This window comes from Lepus europaeus, chromosome 1, assembly GCF_033115175.1.
Source record: "Lepus europaeus isolate LE1 chromosome 1, mLepTim1.pri, whole genome shotgun sequence".
Taxonomy (NCBI): domain Eukaryota; kingdom Metazoa; phylum Chordata; class Mammalia; order Lagomorpha; family Leporidae; genus Lepus; species Lepus europaeus.
Window position 1 is genome coordinate 128,574,498 of NC_084827.1, and position 21,719 is coordinate 128,596,216.

Genomic DNA, 21,719 nt, shown 5'->3' on the forward strand with positions numbered 1-21,719 from the left:
CATGCCTGGGAAAATGATTTATGCAGGATCTGGATTCCCTAAAGGCAAGAAGGTATCACTGAGTGAAGAAACAATATGCAAAATGTCTCAGAATTGTTTGGCCCATCTCTTCAGCCTTTTGCATTTTGTCCTCATACAGTTTCTTTTTAAACATCCGATCTACTCCTTTATGGAGTAGGGAATCTTCTGATTAATATGCACTGGGGCACCACATGGTTGCCCATCTGTGTGGGTCAGTTTCGAATCACTGATCAGGGCTGAAATTGAGTTGAAGTTTAGCCAAATAGCCAGCAACAATGACCTTCAAACCTGTCGTGCCTGGCTGATGGGCAGCTCTAGAGAATTTAATTTGCTTTAATGCTTGTATCTCACATTCATATCTGATTTTTAAAATGAATTTTTTTCTCTCATTGCTCTTTGCTTTTTTGATCTTTAAGGCTTGGAAAGATTTCTTTCAGACTTCCAGCAGCAAAATAACTTGAATAGCATTCTCCAAAAATAACAATTTTGAGAAATCATTAAGCCAATTGAACTTTATACATGTATCCAGTTTTGTTAAGGGAAATGCTCTACTGTTTTTTCTTTCTCAACTAAAAACGTTAATCTACATATTTCTCTCTCTAATAGTAGCTGATACATACCAACTAATAACTGGGGAATTCTGTATTGTAAATAGACAATAATAAATAAATATAGTCACTCTATTTATGAACTGGAATAGGTGATCTAAAATAAATTAAATTTGCTAAAATATCTACATTTTGAAAATAATCTGTTACCATTTTCACTTCAATTTATTTACTTCCTAATCTTCAAAATATAGCTCTATAAAATAGCCTAAACCATATCAAAGCTAATTGTCATTTCATATTCTTGTTAAACATATATTTATTTTATAAATGAGAAAAAAATTTCCATGTCCCTAGATTTTCTGTCTACAACCAGAATAAGTTTTAAATTGTCAGGTTAAGTATGTCTCACCTGTATAGAAGGTGAGACAATTGTAACTCTTATGATATAGAAGGTAATCAGAATAACCAAAAATCTCTGCATTTTTTACCTTAGGTTCCTTTGCTCAATTCAATTATATTTGGGATGTTGCTAATTCTTTGCCTGGTGATTCTAGAACAAGAGCAAAAATTTGAAAGATTCGCTTGCAGTCCATGACTTTACTCCAGATAGTGGATAATGCTTAGAGTTTCCTCACAATGTTATTCTCACTGCATACCACAGATTAAAGAAGCTCCCCTTCCTCTAAAACATGCCATCTCATACTATGAATGTGAAAGAAAAATTATTAAATAACACTTGTTAAGGCACAGTAAGGAAGACTTTATTAAGGATATCTACCACAGTTGGAGGCATCTCTTCTCCACTGGGAAGAGAGATGGCTCTCAACTCTGAATACTGCTTAGGCCAGTGGGAAATTATAGCCAAGGAAGAGTATGGGAGTCAGCAGATGAAAGAGTATAAACAAGAAACATAAGAGAGAGGGGAATTCCACTTGAATCTACTTAATCAGACTCTTCAGACAAGTCAATGTGATCATCAACACCTGGAGGTAGTGGAGGAGAAAGAACCTAATGAGATAATAAGGATGATCAAATTATGATAATGTATTCTGGTCAAGCTGACTTAGTGGGGTTCTTTGCTACTACTGGAATTTACAAAGAAGTATACAAATAGGCTTAGAAGAAAGTTCAGAGGCATAAATAAAGCCTGGGCAACCAAAGGATCTTTGCTATATGCAATATGGAGAACAAAGGAAGGAGCAAAAAATGCAATCACTTTTAAAACATATTTTTGAATGTAGCATATACAATGTTTAGTAACATTCCGTTAACCAAATGGTTAAGAAAAAAATCAATAGAGTAGGAAAATATATTCCTCTTCCAATGGGCATAACAATGAATGAGATAGTAAATAGGTGGGGGGGGGGGTAAAATACAGTACAGACATTTATCTTTTAAAAAATTATTTATTTGAAAGGTATGGAAATTGAGAGAAAGGGAGAGGAAAAAAGAGAGGAATCTTCCACCCAGTGTTTCACCCCCCCCCCAGATGGCCACAACAGTCAGGTAAATGTCAAGCTAAAGCCAGGAGTTAGGAGCCCCATTTAAGTCTCCTACACTGGTGGTCGTGGCCCAAGCTCCTGTGCCATCATCTACTGCTTTCCCAGATACTTTAGCAAAGAGCTGGATCAGAAGCAAAACACAGGACTTAAAGCAATGCTCTGATATGAGATGCCAGTGTTGCAGGCAGTAATTTAACCCATTGCACCATAATAACTGCCTACACATAGTTATCTTAATTACACATATTTACTGTAATGAAAGTGAACATAAAATCCAAAATAAACTTAAATTCTCAGTTAAATGATACTTTTCTGGTGTGATATCTGTTGATACTCTTGCAAGTCTGCTTATGAACTTTTATCTAGGAATTCACAATTTATTGTGGAACATATGACTATCTGTATTTGATTTGTATTAATTTCTTTTTGTTTCTAAAATTAAATCATTTTACCAAAGTATAGTCATACTAGAATCTGGTCCAAGACCCCTCCTCCGCCTTTGAACACTGTTATGTCTAACTCTCCTGTCTCTTAGATATTACCTTTTGTGTTAGCAACTATTCTCAACACATTAATCACAAAGATACTGTCAAATTAATCAGATCATGCCATTCTGATGAAGAATCTCAGATTGCTGCTATACTTTTTTTTGGAAGTTACTCTTTTTAATATTTACATCTTCATCTAATCTAAATATAATTTATAGGTATATGAGATTCTTCTTTACATTTTTAAATAAGCTACTTTATAATCAAACCAAATTTTCGCTATATAAATATTACAAGTATGTTATTTTCATCATCTTTATGTTATCTTTCGCTTCAAAAATTGCCTGTCTTCAGACTAAAGTAATGGTGATCCAGACAACCTTATTCCCATTTCCATACTTCCTTCTTTTAGCTCTGTTTCCTTTTTCTCACTCTACCCCAGCCAGAACCTTTCCCATCCTCCACATAGCTAGAAGTTTACATGCTTCAGGGTTTTTATTCTGCCTGTTCCCTCCAGTAACAAACCACTTTTCTATTGAATATCTAAATGGTTCATTTTATTCTCTTCAAGTATTTGCTCACTGAAGTTTATATTAGTCACCCATTTAAGCTACAGCCAACGCCATCCCATACACTCACCTCCATATACATCACAGGATTTCATTTTTTTCTGCACCTTGCTTATTATCTTCTTATATATGATATATAATTTACTGGGTTATTACTTATTTTTCATCACTAAAATGTATGCTACACAAAAGGCAAAGACTGGTTGGCATGATATTTGATATTTGGCAACTTGTAAGCACACAATAAATTCTTGCTGAATGTTTATGTTTTTAATGTAGCAAAGATGCATAGAATTTTTAACATCTTGGCATAAAATTAAGCTATATTTTCATATGTAAATTACATTAACACCTCTTAAATGACATCATTTATTACTATATTGACAAAAATTGGTGGCTTGTATATTTTAAACTTAGAAACTGGGCTACAATTAAATTCGTTGTCCATGCATTTCTATGAGTATTTGCATTTCTATAATATATATTTAAAAGTAGAATTTTTGAGTTGGTGTTTATGAACATTATGTTCATAGTCATATGTCACTAGTCACTTTCCAAAATTGCCTGCTTATGTATACTTAAACATTGCAAAGAAGCTAACATTTATTTTTATTCATATTGACTTTGTGTATTTAAAATCTTTTAAATGATGCAATTTTAATTGACATACTTAATATTTCCTTCTTGTCCACTGAGCATTTCTCTGATTGCAAATTCTGTGTAATCCTTATTTATACATAACTTGAACCTTTTTCTAGTTATTCTGTGAGTTGCCTATTTGCATACTTTTGATTTATCAGGACCATTTTAAATCACTGAGCACATGTATGTAAGAGAGAAACAAAGTCTTCCTCCAGGTAGAAATATGTCACTGTCAGGAAGTTTATATAAGCAAAATGTATAAGTGATTTCAGTTCTCTTTTGCCACTCCCTGGAAAGGCGCAACCTAAGAATACTTATGTGATTGCATATATGCTGTCAACATTTTGTTTTAATTGTGAATATCCATTCATGTCATACATATGCACTTTATATATATATATGTATATATATGCACTTATATGGTGATTTCCCGACTTTATCACTTTTTATGTAGCCTAATGTATGAACATTTTAAAATTTATTTCAAATATTTCCTCTGATTTCTTCATTAGATGTGGACTTAAATGTATATTTTATAAACAAATATTGATTCTTCATACTACCATTAAAATTTATTCTCTATCCAATAATTTGAAATAACTTCATCATATATTAACTTAATATATATTGGTAATCTTGTGAAATTATAGTCTTAGTCGTCCTATTCTGTCATAGTCTACCATTATTCTGCTGACTCATGTAACTCCATTATCAGATTTAGGGACAGCTGGAGTCCTTAAGATGCTGAGTCTTTCTGTTCATTGACATGACTTCTGTGCTTGTGGTTTTTAGAGCTTATTTTTATTCTATTGTCATCACTTTGTTCACAGATATTTTGCCCTTGGTAAGTTTATTCCTAAATTTGGCATAGTTATGAGTATATGTTGTGGTGGAGGGTATGTATGTTTTGCTATCTATGAAGCCAAGTATTCTTCAATGCAATATTCTGTCTTGTCATGTGGAATACCACCTTTTCAGGTTTCAATATTAATTCCAATATTGTTTAGTTGATTTTCCCTGTCTTAGGTGCTCTCTGTCTGAACATCGTATTTTTTAAGATGGCATGTCAGATACTGACTTCACACCCTTCCCTTTTAAAGAATTCAGTAAAAAGTGTTGCAATGTAATCATCAGTTTAAGATCTAATATTACTAACCATCAGTAGGTCCATCCACCATCATGTTAATACACAGATCATGAAATAGCCAGCTCTGATACAAAACATGAGAATTAAGAGAAAATGAAAATTCGATGTTGTTATTTATACCTTTGTCTATTGCAAAAATGAAGTGGGTCTTTTAAAAACAGGTGTCCGTATTTTGTGTTTAGAATGTTCAATTTGATCAGCTAACATAGGCTAAATAAGGAATAAATTTTGTAAACACATTTTCACCTTTCCTGATTCTAGCACCATCTGGAACTCATGTGCTTGTAAATATACACATGAATAAAGGCACTCTAATATGAAGCAATATAAATCTATTTAATTGGGCAAACATACTAGGAAGCAAATATACCCAGGTGAAAACACAAAGATTGCATATGAAGCTGACAAATTAATAATATATCTCTAAGTTTCTGATTCATTTCATTTATTGTTTTTCTCTCCCTTTTACTGACTCTATTTACTCACAGTCTATGTCAAATTTTCTCTTCATTATCTGAGATGTCCCAGATTTTCACAAGGTAAGCCATTTATCACTGAAATACATAAATGTAATGTAGTCTATTTGGCATGCTTTTCTGTTCACATTCTGAGATCTGCCTTTTATCAAACTAATGGTCTAAGTTATTAAAGTAAATAAGGAAAATGTTATATTTGCCTAAGTGGAAATACCTCTTTTCTGTGGAGTAGTCTACTCCTGCTCCTTCCTTGTTTTCTCTAACCAACACTACCTTGTGAAAATATTGATGTTTTTCCTCAGAGTTTCAGTTTGCTATTTTCTGTTTCAATACTACATCTTCACCAGGCATATTGTGGGATCCTAACAATCACCATGCAATAAACATGTTCATGAGATGGGTGTATATGGCAAAATAGTCACCCTAGCAGACTGGTAATATTACACTTGTATTGAACTCACTCAGAGAATAGAAGGTTTATGTTCAATGAAAAAGAATCTACTTACTCTGTTAATTACCTATTACTATGCAATAACCAAATGCACTACCACGTACTCTAGACTAAAGTGGGCATGATATTATCAGAGTAACAACAAATTTCATGCCCATGATAAAAAAAAAAAGTAACTATAAATGTTGCCAAAGGCTTTTTTTTTTTTTTTTTTTTTGACAGTCAGAGTTACACAATGAGAGAGAGAGAGACAGAGAGAAAGGTCTTCCTTTTTCCGTTGGTTCACCCCCCAGTGGCCACTAAGGCCGGTGCGTTGTTCTGATCGGAAGCCAGGAACAGATGCTTCCTCCTGGTCTCCCATGCAGTGTGCCATCCTCCTCCACTGCCCTCCGGAGCCACAGCACAGAGCTGGACTGGAAGAGGAGCAACCGGGACAGAATCCGGCACCCCAACCAGAACTAGAACCCGGGGTGTGGGTGCCGCAGGCGGAGGATTAGCCTAGTGAGCCGTGGCGCCGGCCAAGGCTTTTTCAGAGAATAAAGAGCCTTGTATATTTCTTCCCTCAGTAGAATGTACCCCCTGGCTATTCATGTACAATATTTCAATCCACGAGTTTGATCTGGAAGGATGCTTTTTCAGACCATCATATTTGTAGGTGTTGATTCTTACACTTTGTTACTATTTTCTATGATACACTAATAAAGTCATTACAATATTTATTCATTTTACTTGTTACTTCCTAACTCCGCCTCCCTTGAAAATGGTCTTAAGGGCAGAGAAGCTAACATTTTCACAACTCTCAAAACAAGGATAGGTGCATATTAGCAACTAAAATTTGGTGGATTGCTGAGAGAAGGTATTAATTTTGTTTCTAACATATATTTATTCTGAAAAGTTTTTATTATTGTTTTTATTTTATTATAGTTTTTATTAAAGATTTTATTAAAATATAGTTATATTAAAAGCTTTTATGATTATTATTCTGATAAATGCTACAGATTAAACGCTAGTTATTTTTAGTGCACTTGGATAGTACTAAGACATAAAATCCATGATCAATATTACTTTTATCTTTTTTTAACCTTGAACAAATACAAAGAGTTTTAAAACTCCAAATAAATGAATATGCCATGCTCTTATATTCTTGCATAAATAGAAACATTCTTTCCAATGACAGGTCAAATTGCAAAATCACCAGTTCTTTAAGTGAACAAATTTGCGAGCACCTAAATGAGGTATAAAAAAAAATATTCCCAATCAAACTCCTTATAAAAATTATCTTCTGTTACCAAAAACTTTTAGCCTTTCTTTTCAACTTATATTCTTTGGAGTGCAACAAAGACAAGAAGAGAAAAGACAACCAAAAATATTAGAAAGCTGCTCAAGCATTGCCCTGGCTGTGTTCATGACTTTGCTCTAACACAGACGGACATTGGAGACAACGGAATCATGAGACTGAAAGCCAGAGATCTAGGGAAAATGTGCCAGTGTTATTTTTATCAGACACGTGTGCATTTATTAGATTAAAAAATAAGACTGAAAAAATCTAGATGGGTTGGCACAATAAATAAGACTTGCTTTAAAAAAAATCAGAATACAAAACCAACTGCATGAAATTGTGCTAGTATTTTCAAACTATTGACAGCAGATCATAATTTTTCAAATATACATCAATGTCCATTTGTTTTTTAAAGTCATACTCACTTAAATCTTCCAGAATGGATGACTTCATATGTGTGTATGTGTGAATCTATATATGAATATATATGTGAATATTTATGTACATTTATGAATATGTATATATGAATATAGATATATGTCTTCCAGTTATAAAATTGAAGAATATTTTGCCTATCCTAATATCATCCTCTACATATGCATGCATTTCTACTTTAGTGTTAGTATATATAGACATAGTAATCAATAAATATTCATATCATTATATAGTATATAGAATTCAAAATCTGAATCTTTTAGCAATCTCAACATATCCCTCAATCATTGAGATAAAGAATAAATATGATGTGTACTCACAGCTAATTATAGCAAAGAAAAAAATACTATACACATATAAAATCAGGAGCATACTCATATGTTGTATACATGTGTATGTTTACTAATTGCCCTAGTACACACACACACATAATTTCATTATATATTATATTATAAATATATGTATGTTTACATGTTTAAAAACTTTTTGTTGCAACATACTATGGAATATTTTTCAAGAAACATTATATAAATCCCTGGATAAGGTTTGTACGAACAATCATGCATATACTACTAGGTTTCATTACAGCATAATAAATGGTAGCAACCTCAGAGGCCCACTATATCTTATGAATATTGAAAATATGGAGAAGTCATTTATTTTATTTGTCATTACTGTATTGCTAAAGAATTAATGCAGAGGGAGGGTAGTGTAGTGGTGTAATGGATAAAACTGCCCCCTGTGATGCCTTTATCCTATGTGGGTGTTAGTGTCTTGGATGTTCCAGTCTCAATCCAGCTTTCTGCAAATGGGTCTTTGTATTTTTTTTAAACTTTTATTTAATGAATATAAATTTCCAAAGTACAGCTTATGGATTACAATGGCTTTCCTCCCCCCCCCCCCAACTTCCCTCCCACCCGCAACCCTCCCCTTTCCCGCTCCCTCTCCCCTTCCATTTACATCAAGATTCATTTTCAATTCTCTTTATATACAGAAGATCAGTTGGGTCTTTGTATTTTAAAGGATATGATATTTTGTTTTATGTATACCATAACCCTTCTTGACAAAACACAACTGTGCTGTATTAAATATGTATTTAAAATTTTAATAATGATTGACAGAGAAGTTTAGAAGTATAGATAAATAAGAGTAAATAAATGCCTGCCAATAAATAAGAAACAGCTCAAAAGAATAGGCAAAAGAAAAGTCATTACCCACAGAGAAAACAAATGGCTACTATTAATCACAGGAAAATATGCTACCTTTATTGAACAGGAAATACAAATTGAAAGAATAAGAAACATATTTCATCCTCCTGGCTGAACCTATTGAAAAATATCATGTTTGACTTAGCAATTAAGATGCCAATAGGGACACCCTCACCCCATATCAGGGTGCCTGGGTTGAGTTTGGATTCTGCTTTTAATTCTAGCTTCCTGCTAGTGCACATGCTTAGAGGTAGCAGGTGATGGCTCACGTACCTCTTGGCTTTGCCCTGGGCCAAACCTGGCTGTTGAGGGCATTTAGGGAGTGAACCAAATGGTTTAAGATCTTTGTCTTGTTGTTTCTTCCTCCCTCTATCTCTCATTCTATGTCTCTCTCCCTTTCAAATAAGTTAAAACTTTTTAAAAATCAAAGAACATGTTGTATAAAGTAGATAGACATAATTTTATCTGTCAATTAAAAAAAAGTTTTAAAAGGCTTATAGCATGCTGATATTGAGATTCCAATTGTCAAGAATGACAAAGAAGGTACTTTCTGTTAACTAGAAAATCTTAATATGGATACTCCTGTGATCTAACAATTCTACTCATAGATACAATGATAACTTTACATTTTTTGGAAAAAAATAATGTATTGTTCAGGATTGTTCAAAACTGTATAGAAAATCAACAGAATGTTCAACACAACATCCTGTAGAGTTACCTATTCTGAATTTTTCCTAAATTTTGTTTGCCTTTGTCAATTCATTTCCTTTATGATTGAATGGTTCAAACATACAAAAACTAGGGAAATGTGGTAGAGATTTTAAGCATCCACTTGTAGTGTCAGCCCTTCATGTGGGTGCTAGTTCGAGTCCCAGTTGCTCAACTTCCAATCCAGATCCCTTTTAAAGCGTCTGGGAAAACACCTGAAGATGCCCTAAGACCTTGGGCCCCTGCAATCATGTGGGAGACCCTAGTAAAGCTCCTGGCTCTTGGCTTCTGTGTGTCCCAGCTCCAGCTGTTGTGGCCATTTGAGCAGTGGGCCAGCCGATGAAAGGCTTCTCTCTGTCTCTCCCTCTCTTTCTATAACTCTACCATTCAACTAAAATAAATCTTTAAAAAAACAGAAAAAAACAAAACGCTAGGGAGAATTGCCATATATTAAATCGACAAGGACTTATCACACAACTCCCACAGCTTTGAATATTTTCTGCATATTTGGGAAAATTAACCATTTCTTCCAATATAAAGACTGTTACAAACTTTTCAGGTTTTTAGGAAATTTAGATAAAATTAATTCGTGTAAGATTCTTATAATAGAGCCCATCATGTAGCATGTCTTCTTGTTAGGAAATTAATATTAGTATTTCCTTTAAATACTCATCATACTTAATATGTATAAGATCAATCACAGGTGTAGTATTTAAGAGGCTTTTATAAATAAAGAATGGTAAATATATAATATAAAATTTTCACTTCCATGCCAGTTATTTATAAGATAAGCTTCATGCAACATCAAGAATCATATAAACTTGAATGGCAAAATAGGAGCAGAATTGGTTGAAAAAAGTAATTATGTTGGAATCCCCTGGCACATTTCTAACTCCACCATTTGCGGCCAGTCCGATTGAGCATGTTCCAAATTGTTCATCTCCTCCCTCTCTTTTTCCACTCTTAGATTTAACAGGGATCACTTTTCAGTTAAAATTTAAACACCTAAGAATAATTGTGTGTTAATTACTGAGTTCCATCAAGATGGCATGTACCAATGCCATCTCACTAGTCCAAGTGATCAATTTCAGCTCACAATTGATAGCTCTGATAGGTCTAAGAGTCAAAGAGATCACACAAACAAGACAAGTATCTGCTAATACTAACTGATAGAATCAAAAAGGGAGAGAAAGATCCAACATGGGAAGTGGGATACACAGCAGACTCATAGGATGGCAGATGTCCTAAACAACACTCTGGCCTCAGAATCAGCCCTCAAGGCATTCAGATCTGGCTGAAGAGCCCATGAGAGTATAGCAGGCATGGAAAGCCAAGATATCATGGAAAAAAAAAAAAAGACCTAAATGAATGATCTCTGTGAGTGAGATCCCAGTGGAAAGAACGGGGCCATCAAAGAAGGAGGTACCTTTCTCCGAAGGGAGAACTTCCACTTTGACTATGACCCTATCGGAATAAGATCAAAGTCAGCGAACTCTAAAGGCTTCCATAGCCCTGGCAACTCATGACTAGAGCCTAGGGAGATTACTGACGCCATGAATAGGAGTGTCAAATTGTTAAGTCAGCAACAGGAGTCACTGTGTACTTACACCCCATGTGGGATCTGTCCCTAATGTGTCGTCTAAAGCCAAGTGATGCTATGACTGGTACTGAAACAGTATTTTTATACTTTGTGTTTCTGTGTGGGTGCAGACTGATGAGGTCTTTGCTAATTATATACTGAAGTGATCTTCTGTATATAAAGAGAATTGGAAATGGAAAAAAAAAAAAAAACAACCTGGTGTTAAAATGGAAATGGCATAGAAAATTAATTAATTTAAAAAAAAAATTATGTAGGATCTCTGTCTTTAATGTGCTGTACATTGCTATTTAATGCTATAATTAGTAATCCAATGGTAGTTTTTTCACTTTATGTTACTATATGGGCAAAATGTTGAAATCTTTACCTAATATATACTAAACTGGTCTTCTGTATACAAAGAGAATTGAAAATGAATCTTTACATGAATGGAAGGGGAAAGGGAGCAGGAAAGGGGAGGGTTGCGGGCGGGAGGGAAGTTATGGGAGGGGGGAAGCCATTGTAACCCATAAGCTATACTTTGGAAATTTATATTCATTAAATAAAAGTTTAATTAAAAAAAAGAAAGAAAAAAGTAATTAAAGCATTATATTACAAACATAAAATATTACTGTAACTTTTGTTTCAAATATAGAATAGATGTATGTAATTTATTTGTGTTCATGCTAAATGTGGGTGAGCTATATGATTTCAAGGATAACTAGCAGCAGTTGTTAGTTTAAGTGATGATAACTGAAACTATTGTCTGCTTCTTCTAGAATCCCTCTTTTGTTGTTACCCAAGGAAAATTGTGTAATGAATACTAAGCCTTAAAAATGGATGCTTTTCCTCATTATCTCAATTATTATTTTATTTATGTTTTATTGTTTCATTTTATTATTATTATTTTTAAAATTATTTAAATTATAGATACAGGTTTCAATTTTCATATATACAGATTTAGGAACATGGTGACATCCTCCCCTGGCAGAAAAACGGATTTATAGACCAATGGAACAGAATAGAAACTCCAGAAAGCAATCCATGCATCTACAACCAACTTGTCTTTGACAAAGCAGCTAAAATCAATCCCTGGAGCATTATAGTCGCTTTAACAAATGCTGCTGGAGAAGCTGGATCTCCACATGCAGATGTTTGAAACTGGACCCCTTATAGCTTACACAAAGTTATGATTTTATTGTGTTAATCACAATTTTGTTCTGGTGATGATTAAATATTGAAGTGAATAAATTGTTAGAAAAAGTGCTACTCTTACCTTTTTAAGATTCTTTCCTCTTCTAGGATGGTGAAGTCAGCATGAAGTAACTAGAATCATCAATTTAAAATGTCATTTATAGGCCAGATATTTGGCCTACTCATTAATCATATTATTTAAGAAGTCCAAATATCTTATCATATTGGGGTATATGGATTGATACCTGTTTTCTTTACCATCTGGAGTTTCCTGATAATGCAAATGTTAGGAGGCAGTGGTTATGCCTCAAGTGAATGGATTTCTTGTCACTTAAATGGGAGACTAGGATTGAGTTCCTGTATCACAAGTTGGACCCAGATAGGGGCTATAATGGGCATTTGGGGAGTGAACCAGTGAATGAGTGCTCTTCCTCTGTTCGTCTGTCTCTCTGTCCCTCAAATAAAGTAATAAAAAATGAAAACAATCATTACCCATAATTCTTAGATTTCATAAAATGCAATTAATAGTCTTAGTGTTATTAACTAAAGATGAGGAGATTTTAGTCATCTGTCACCAAAGAAACAATAAGTTATTTTCTGTGCATTGTTGCTCATAATTTCAAGTCTTTTTGTTTTTATTTGTAAAACATAGTAAGATCCCCTTTCTACCTCTTTTTCCTTGACAAGGTCGCTACGTAGAGCATGTTATAGTCCCATTGCCAGCAGTGCTTTGACCCTGCCTGCTCATCTTTCCAGTTTTTAGTAGAACAGTTCGTCATTTCATTTCATACAGATTTTTTGAAAGTATTGATGGTATATTATTGTATATTATTGCTATTTCTCTTGTTTCTCTTCAATAATAGAAATGTGCCTGGGAGCAGCTGTTCATTTATAATTCATTTTCTATTTCCTTTATATCTAGGTGGCATTTTACTATCCTGGGTTGTAAGCAAAAGTTGTAACTAGACTTCTAATTCCATCAATTTTGGTGCAATTTTTGGGATATTATGGGTAATTAATATTTTATTGTGTATATAAACCACATTTTCTTTACCCAATAATCCACTGATGCAGACCTAGGCTAGTTGAAATCCAAATACCTCATGTTTGTTCTTATATGTGGAAAAAAAAAGTCAATTTGAACTTGGAACAGTGATTTCCATAGCCTAGAAAGGGTAGAAAGAGGAGGTGATAGAGTGAGATTGGATAACCAGTATCAAAACATTTAGACAGAAGTAGTAAGTTCTAAAGTTTCACAGATTAGCAGCTTTATTATGGTTCCCAACAATATATATGACATGAAGAACTAAAAGAGGGAAGCTAGTAGGCTTCAAACACAAAGAAAAGATAAGGAAAATCAATGTGGGCATCCCAACTAGCAAGTAAATTGATAGACCAAACGCATACCCCATCACTGAATATAAGTGAAAAATATTGATTATGTTAAGCCATTGACATTTGCATGGTATGTAGAATTATAAAGGGTATTATCAATATCTAACAGAAAGCTTTAAATTTTTCTCCACCTAGATATTTAATGTTGTTAATATTTATAAGAATATTATTTTTTAAAAAAATTAATATATTTAAAGGATAGATTGAAGAGGAGGAGATACCTGGAGAGAGCTCTCATTTTCTGGTTTATTCCCCAAATATCCACAACAGTCTAGGCTTAAGTAAAGCCAAAGCCAGGAACTGGAAATTCATTTCCTGTCTCCCATATGTATGTCAAGGCTCAACCATTCAAGCCATCAAATATTGGCTCCCAGAGTGTGCATTAACAGGAAGCTGGAATGGAGAACACAGCAGTACTCAAGTCCAGGCATTCTGACAAGGAATGCAGCAATTACAAAAGATGGGCTAAAGTCTGCCCTGGCTATTGTTTATATGTCTGGAACCTGTATTAGGTCAATTAAGCACCTTTAAGTTAGAAGAGTTTATTGATTGGTGATTAATTCCATTGACTTTCTGTGTAGGTAGATGTATTATCTAAAAATAACAGCTTTAACTTATTTCCTCCTGATATTTGCATTTTTTATTTTTTTTTCGTTGTTACATTAGCTAGAACATCCAGTAAAATCCTGAATAGATTCCCTTAGTATGTACCTGTAATTTTTAAATTTTGTGTATGTTTACATATTGTTTACTTGAAATTTTCTTTCTCAACTTAGGACACAAATGCATGAAAATTATTAATTTAAAATCATATTTTCAAAAGATTAGTAAGTATTTCCATATTTTAAATCCTGAAATACATTGAATGACTAAATAAATTCAGGAAAGAATGTACTAAGGAATACTAAAGATAGATTTATTTAAGAGCCATATTCCCTGTGAAGTTCTCTACACAGGATTAATTCCCTTACTTAAAAACATTGATAACTTCATTAACTTTCTCATGATGTAATTGGTTTCTTGATCTTTGAGAAATAACATTACTACCAAAGCTAAGAATTATAGGGAGGCTTCAAGTGTATCCTGCAGTTTTACTGTATTTTCTTCTTTTATCATTGACAAAAAAGTTATTCAAGAGCATAAAGTGTTGTATCATTATAAAAATGCTAACAAATTTGAGATTGATTCCTCAAATATTTTTAGTTCTAATTAAATTGTTAATACAATAAAACATGGGATGATAATATAATGAAGTAGCTATTATTTTGCATTTTGAATATCTCTTCTAAAACTTGAAGGTCTTTCTTCATCGAATTTCATCAATCATCTTTACAATGATCATATCAAAAATCCTCAACTGGAATGTAGGTCAAGTTGCTGCATGTATAGTAGGCACCATCTGTACATAGTCTTGGTGCCCCCAGTAAATGGATTGGGGGGGATGGGCTATGAAGGCCAAGAGAAGCACACGGATAGAGTGACATGATGACAGAGTGACATAGCACAGTTTTGATCCTGCATATAAAGAAATTAGGAATTTTCTCTTACTAGGTATAAAGAACTGTAGGGCATCCAATGCCTCCATTCTAACAGCTTGCTTTCTCCTCTAAGGCAAATGGTAATTGGGCTCATGGAGTTGTACATCTGCCCATTTTTCCTTTTTTTGCAAAAGAGGTTCACAAGCATTGGGATTCTGTTCATAGAACTGATTTATAAAAATTGGATTGATGTAGAGGGATATATGTCAATTATATAGAGAAAAATAAGCTATAATTTGCATTTCTGTCAACCAGAATCAGCTGGATTTTGTTCACAAATATTAGCAAAATCCATTTCCTATGCCAGACACTATTCTAAGCACCACAAATAAGAAAGATTTTATTCCTTATTTCTGAGACAGTCTCAGAAATAGATAATTTTAACAAAATTATTTGAAACCTATGGTAAAATATTACAGGTATGCACAAGGGTTTCTGAGAGAAGAAGAAGTAAGTAACTCTCAAATGTGGTTGTTTTGAGAATGTGTACTTAGTAACTGTTGAAGGATGATAGGGTGACAAGTTAAATAGGTAAATGTAGCTGATTACTCTACTATAAACATTGCAACTTGTAGAGACTTGAAAAGAGGATAGTGTGTAGCAAAGAACTACATGGACTTCAATATTATTGAAAGATGAACTATAAGGTAGAGTGAAAAAACAGGCAGTGAGGCAGGATGGGTCTAGTTGTTACAGAAGACTGAAATACTAAAAGGTGCTAGGGTTCCTACCAACTGTTTATGCAAGTATGTGTCGTGGTCAGATTTATATTTTGACAGATTCTATGATGACAGCAGAAGGGAATATTTCCTTAATCAAGCAAGGAGCTCATTTACTATAATTTATTTTTTTTTAAATAAGGTAGACAGAAACAACTGTCTTATTTAAAAAATACTGCAGTAACACAAGGACAATTTATGATGAATTAGGTATTATAAAAAGCAGAAAATGGAATATTCTTCAGTTAAGCACTGCCAGGAAAAGTCTTTCTAATTTCATGGGGAGAGAATATGCTATACACCTCAGGAGAAGAAAATGGACAACAAAGCATAGGATGAGGAGGAGAGACCTTCTAGAATGGCTGAGAAGCTTTGTTAATCTTAATCCTATCCCAAAATTGGTGATAAAACTGAAAGAAATTGTTAATTGTTAAAAACAACCCATTGAAGACTTAAGCAATTGAAAAGCATTGCTAATTCAAGAAAACCTACTAAGGTTTGGTAGGAGTAAGAGTTCATGGAATTTTAGCCAAGGATTGCTCCCATCCCCCTAACAAATACAGAAGGCCCTCAGGATCAACAGCCATGCTGCATATACAGATGGGTTAATTTGGTATCCATTATGGCTAGATTTGGCATATATTGCAGAAAATTCCATGCCCAGCATTGACAAAAACAGTAGAAATCATAATAGCAAATAATTGGGGAAGTCTAGCATGGGGTAGTTTGAGGTCACAGCATCCAGTTGAAGCAAGCAGCACAATGGCAGGGCAATCATCTAAATGGGAAGATAGATACAGTGTAGGAAGCAGCCTGAGTTCCTTGCCAAAAATCCCACTTATCCCTGATGATCTAGAAAGTTGTGCATAAGGCTGAGTCTGCTGGGAAAGATTAGGGAGCCTCCAGTAAGTTGCTCAAAAGTGACTGAGTATGAGCCTACTGAATTAAGAAAGTGAAAAATAGGAAGAATTGTAAATTCTCTGAACTTAAAGAAAAATAACCATAGTGCAAGAGGAATTTCAGCTTTTTTCTACTAAAGTAAGGTTTAGACAGGTTGCTTCCTGCCTTTAGGCACCTGAACTTTTCACCTGTTCTTTTCATAGTCCAGGTGGCCTAACTCTTTTAGAACATTGACTTTCAAAACTTGCCATTGTAAAAGACTTTTATGTCCTTTGAGATGTAAATATTTAAAAAGCCACTTGCCAGTTTTATAACCCAAGGCTGTCTTTGTCAAGACCTGGAAGCCATTCTTGAAAAGTAATCATTAAGGAAGATAATGCCCCATGCCCACTCTGTGGGAGGTTAGGTGCCTAATTTGCTCCATGTTGTCAAACAACCTTCTGTTATGAAGATAGAACAAAGTTTACCTTTCCTTTGGGTAAAGCTAATTAGCCAGAACACTTGACCTATGATCTTATACCCACTGTAGCTCTTAGGAATGTCTCCTGTCCACTCGTTCAGACTACATTCATGTATGGACACAGCTTTCTACACTCTCTGACTTAACACAAAAGCTTTGAAGAGTCTTCCTTACCTGCTTAACCTTATACAGGGCACAATCTTTACTTTGACACTAGCATTTGCAGAAACATGAATGCATATCCACAAATTTCCAGTGAACGGGCAGGTAATAAAAAAAATCTTCCAATTATTTCTATAAGATTGGTACAATGCTCTTTCACACATCTTCTATTTCCATCACTGGCTGGTCTTTCCTCATTGGCTGGTCTATGTGGACTATGTATTCTGACTCCCTGTCTAATGGCTTATGCTTGATTTTAGCCAATGTGGAATTGCAGAATAAAATTGATGAGAGGGATCAGAGCATGAGCAAGATATTTAATGCCTGAGATTCCTCCTCGAAAGGCTCCCTGTTTGGCTATGTCACGTGTGAAAATCCTTGGTAACACATACATCCCTCAATTCTTTCACTTTTCCATATGGTAGCAATTTGCGGTTCCCACACACTCTCCACACTTTGAAAAAGTTTCTTTATTAAAACTTTTTTGAGGCATTGAAATTTGGGCATTCCATCTTTTAGTTGTGACAATAGCAGATTAAAAAATGGAAAGTAAACTCCAGAAAAATATAGTTTGGAATGAGGTGAGGGGCTTCTATCAGTGATTTGGAAGAATAAAGTGATAAATATTCAAAAAATAGATTTTCATCATTATTTAATAAACATATCATTCAAGAAATATTTTAGTTGTATCTTGAGATAATGCTTATATTATTTCTTTAGCTCTATAGGATAAATTCTGCTGATATAATTCTATGCATTATAATAAATGAAGAAAAATATAGTTATTCAAATAAATATCAAAGTCATTTACCTGAGCCAGCACTGCAGAACTGCAGGTTAAGCCACCACTTGCAATGCCACACCCCATGTCAGAGTGCCTATTTAAGTCTCATTAACTCTATTTTAGGTCAAACTTCCAACTTATAACAATTATAAACTCAAAGAGGGGCTCTAGTTTTGGCACAGTGGGTTAAGCTGCCACTAAAGATGTCTGCATGTCACAAAGGAGTGCTATTTGAGTCCCAGCTGCTCCACACTGTTGATCCAGCTCCCAGATAATGTGCCTGGGAAGGCAGCCGATGCCAGTCCACGTACTTGGATCCCTGCCACTCATACTAGAGAGCTGGATGTAGTTTTTGGCTCCTGACTTTTCAGCAAGGCCCAGCCCTGATTGGTAGCCATTTGGGGAATGAACCAGCAGATGGAAACCCTTTCTCTCTATCTCTCTTCCCACCTCTGTAACTCTGCCTTTCAAATGAGTCATGAAAACATGTTTTACTTGTAAAATTCTTTATTTAGAAGAGCATTAATCATGAAATAATAAGGTAAACTGAAAGTATGTTATACCAAAAAATTAAAAGCAAAAAAAAAAAAAAAAGGAAAATGAAGCAAGTAGGAGTGAGGATGTATCTTTATGTTCTTAGAAACATATCATTGAAATTTGTTTCCTATATATTTATAAATAAAAAATATAAAAAAGACAATCTGAGGCACTAATAAAACAGTATCTAGGGATGCTTTTTGATGAAATCTATTGTGTTTCTAATAAAACTTTTTAAAATACTTTCAACTTCCAAGTAATTTCATTAAGTCTTTCGGTGTACCGTGTTTCTATTATTTTGGATACTATGTTTGCTGGTATATTATATCTTATACAATACCTGTTTTCACAAAAGAGATGTTACAACTTATTACCCTAATGAATTGGGAGAATTTTCATTCAGACCCCAGTCTATGAAGTTCCTTCTTTCTAAACACGTTCTATTGTTCAAAGCAATCAAAATGTCTTTTTTTATTATTTTTAAAAAATTTTATGTATTTATTAGAAAGAAAAGGCAGAGAAAGAGAGATGTCTCCCATCTGCTTTTTCACTCCCCAAATGGTTGCCAACAGCCAGAGCTGGACAGATCTGAAAGCAAAATCTAAAAGCTTTTTCCACGTCTTCCAAGCACTTGGGTCATCTTCTGCTGCTTCCCCACGCACAATAGCAGGGAGCTGGATTGGAAGTGGAGCTTGAACCAGCGTCCATACGGGATACTGGCACTGCAGGTTGTGGCTTTACCCACTGCACCACAGCACCGGCCCCTTAAAATATCTTAATGTGATATACATGGGGCTGTAATACTCATAGATCAGAATGTATGTAGGAAATGGCAGGGAGACAGGTCAGTTTGAAGTCCTCCCTTGATTTATCAAAACAAGCAAACAAAAAACCCCTACATTAACCACTTCTAAAAATAATCCTGATTCTCTCTGATGTAATGAAGGAATTGACCTTTGGAAAAAATTCAGAAGGATAATAATCTTTGCTGAATTTCTCCCAAAAGTAAGTTTCAAATCCAACATTCCAGAACACACATTAGTATAGACTGCTGTTCTATAGAGCTTGTCATAGATCATCTATACTAGCTTATACTATGCAAGTATACTATGCATCTTATACTATGCAAGTGGTGGCTTGCAATTTATCTTATACTAGCTGATTCTAGCTACCGTTAGGGGAAAGTGCATACCGAGAAGAAAAGTTTGAACACATAAACAATCAAGAGATTCATTTTAGAAGGTCCTTGTTTTTTCTTTCTTTTTTTTAATTTTTTTTTTTTTTTGACAGTCAGAGTGGACAGTGAGAGAGAGAGAGACAGAGAGAAAGGTCTTCCTTTTGCCGTTGGTTCACCCTCCAATGGCCACCGCGGTAGTGCGCTGCGGCCGGCGCACCGCGCTGTTCCGATGGCAGGAGCCAGGTGCTTATCCTGGTCTCCCATGGGGTGCAGAGCCCAAACACTTGGGCCATCCTCCACTGCACTCCCTGGCCACAGCAGAGAGCTGGCCTGGAAGAGGGGCAACCAGGACAGGATCGGTGCCCCGACCGGGACTAGAACCCGGTGTGCCGGCGCCGCAAGGCGGAGGATTAGCCTGTTGAGCCACGGCGCCGGCCAGTCCTTGTTTTTTCTCGTTTCACCCTGCTCAATTTCGAAAGAAGAGTGGGTTAATAAATTCAGGAATTGGTCACTGCATTCTCTAAGACATAAATTAATTGGTTGAAACATCTAGAGGGTTATTACTTAACTGAAATATTTGTTTTAGTTTCTTTATTTTATGTGATTACATATACTTAAAACATTCAGCAGGATGTTTTTATACATTCCATGACATATACCTAGTGAAATATTGACTATAGCAACATATATTAAAATATCTGTCACCTTCAATAATTATTTCTTTATTGTGCTAAAAGCATCTAAAATCTCCCTTAGAAAATTTCCAGTATTCAATACGATATTATTGACAAAGTCCTCATGTTGAAAACTAATCTTTCAACTTACTCATTCTACATGATTGAATATTTGTACTGTTTGAATTACATCTCCCCACTTCCACTCTCTACTCATTCCTGGCACCCATGTTTTACTTGTGTTTCCATTTATTTGACTTGTGCTGTATTCTTTTTTAGATTCCACATATAAGTGACATAAAAAAGTTTGCTTTCTGTGTCTAGCTTATTTCACATAGTTGGAAGTCCTCCAGATTCAGTCTATTATAACAAATGGCAGTATCTACTTCTACAAGACTGAATATCCCACTGTTTATATATATATATATATATATATATAAATGATTTATACATATAATTAAATAATATATATAAAATTTTCATTGTTCAATGTGCCTACCTTGTGTAAAACACTCAGCTTAAATATAAAGAATGTCTTCTAAAGATACTGCTTCCTTTATTATTTTTTCTGTGAGGTGAGCAAGTAACCATGGACTTAAAAACATCTTTGGGCTGGCACCATGGCTCACTTGGCTAGTCCTCCACCTGCAGCACTGGTACCCCGGGTTCTAGTCCCGGTTGGGGCGCTGGTTCTGTCCCAGTTGCTCCTCTTCCAGTCCAGCTCTCTTCTGTGATGTGGGAAGGCAGTGGAGGATGGCCCAAGTGCTTGGGCCCTATACCCGCATGGGAGACCAGGAGGAATCACCTGGCTCCTGGCTTCTGATCAGCGTAGCGCGCCGGCTGTAGCAACCATTTGGGGGGTGAACCAACGGAAGGAAGACCTTTCTTTCTCTCTCTCTCTCTCTCTCCCTCTCTCACTGTCTAACTCTGTCTGTCAAAAGAAAAATCTTTAATATGCATTTCCCATCAATTCTTCATTAATATTTTTATGTGTAATGACATTACTTCTAATGTATTTACTATATTAAAGATTGCAAAACATTATACATTATAACAAATGGCTTTGATGTACTGGGCCACATATAGTCAGTACACTCTTGATGCAGACAGATGTCAAACATGTCAC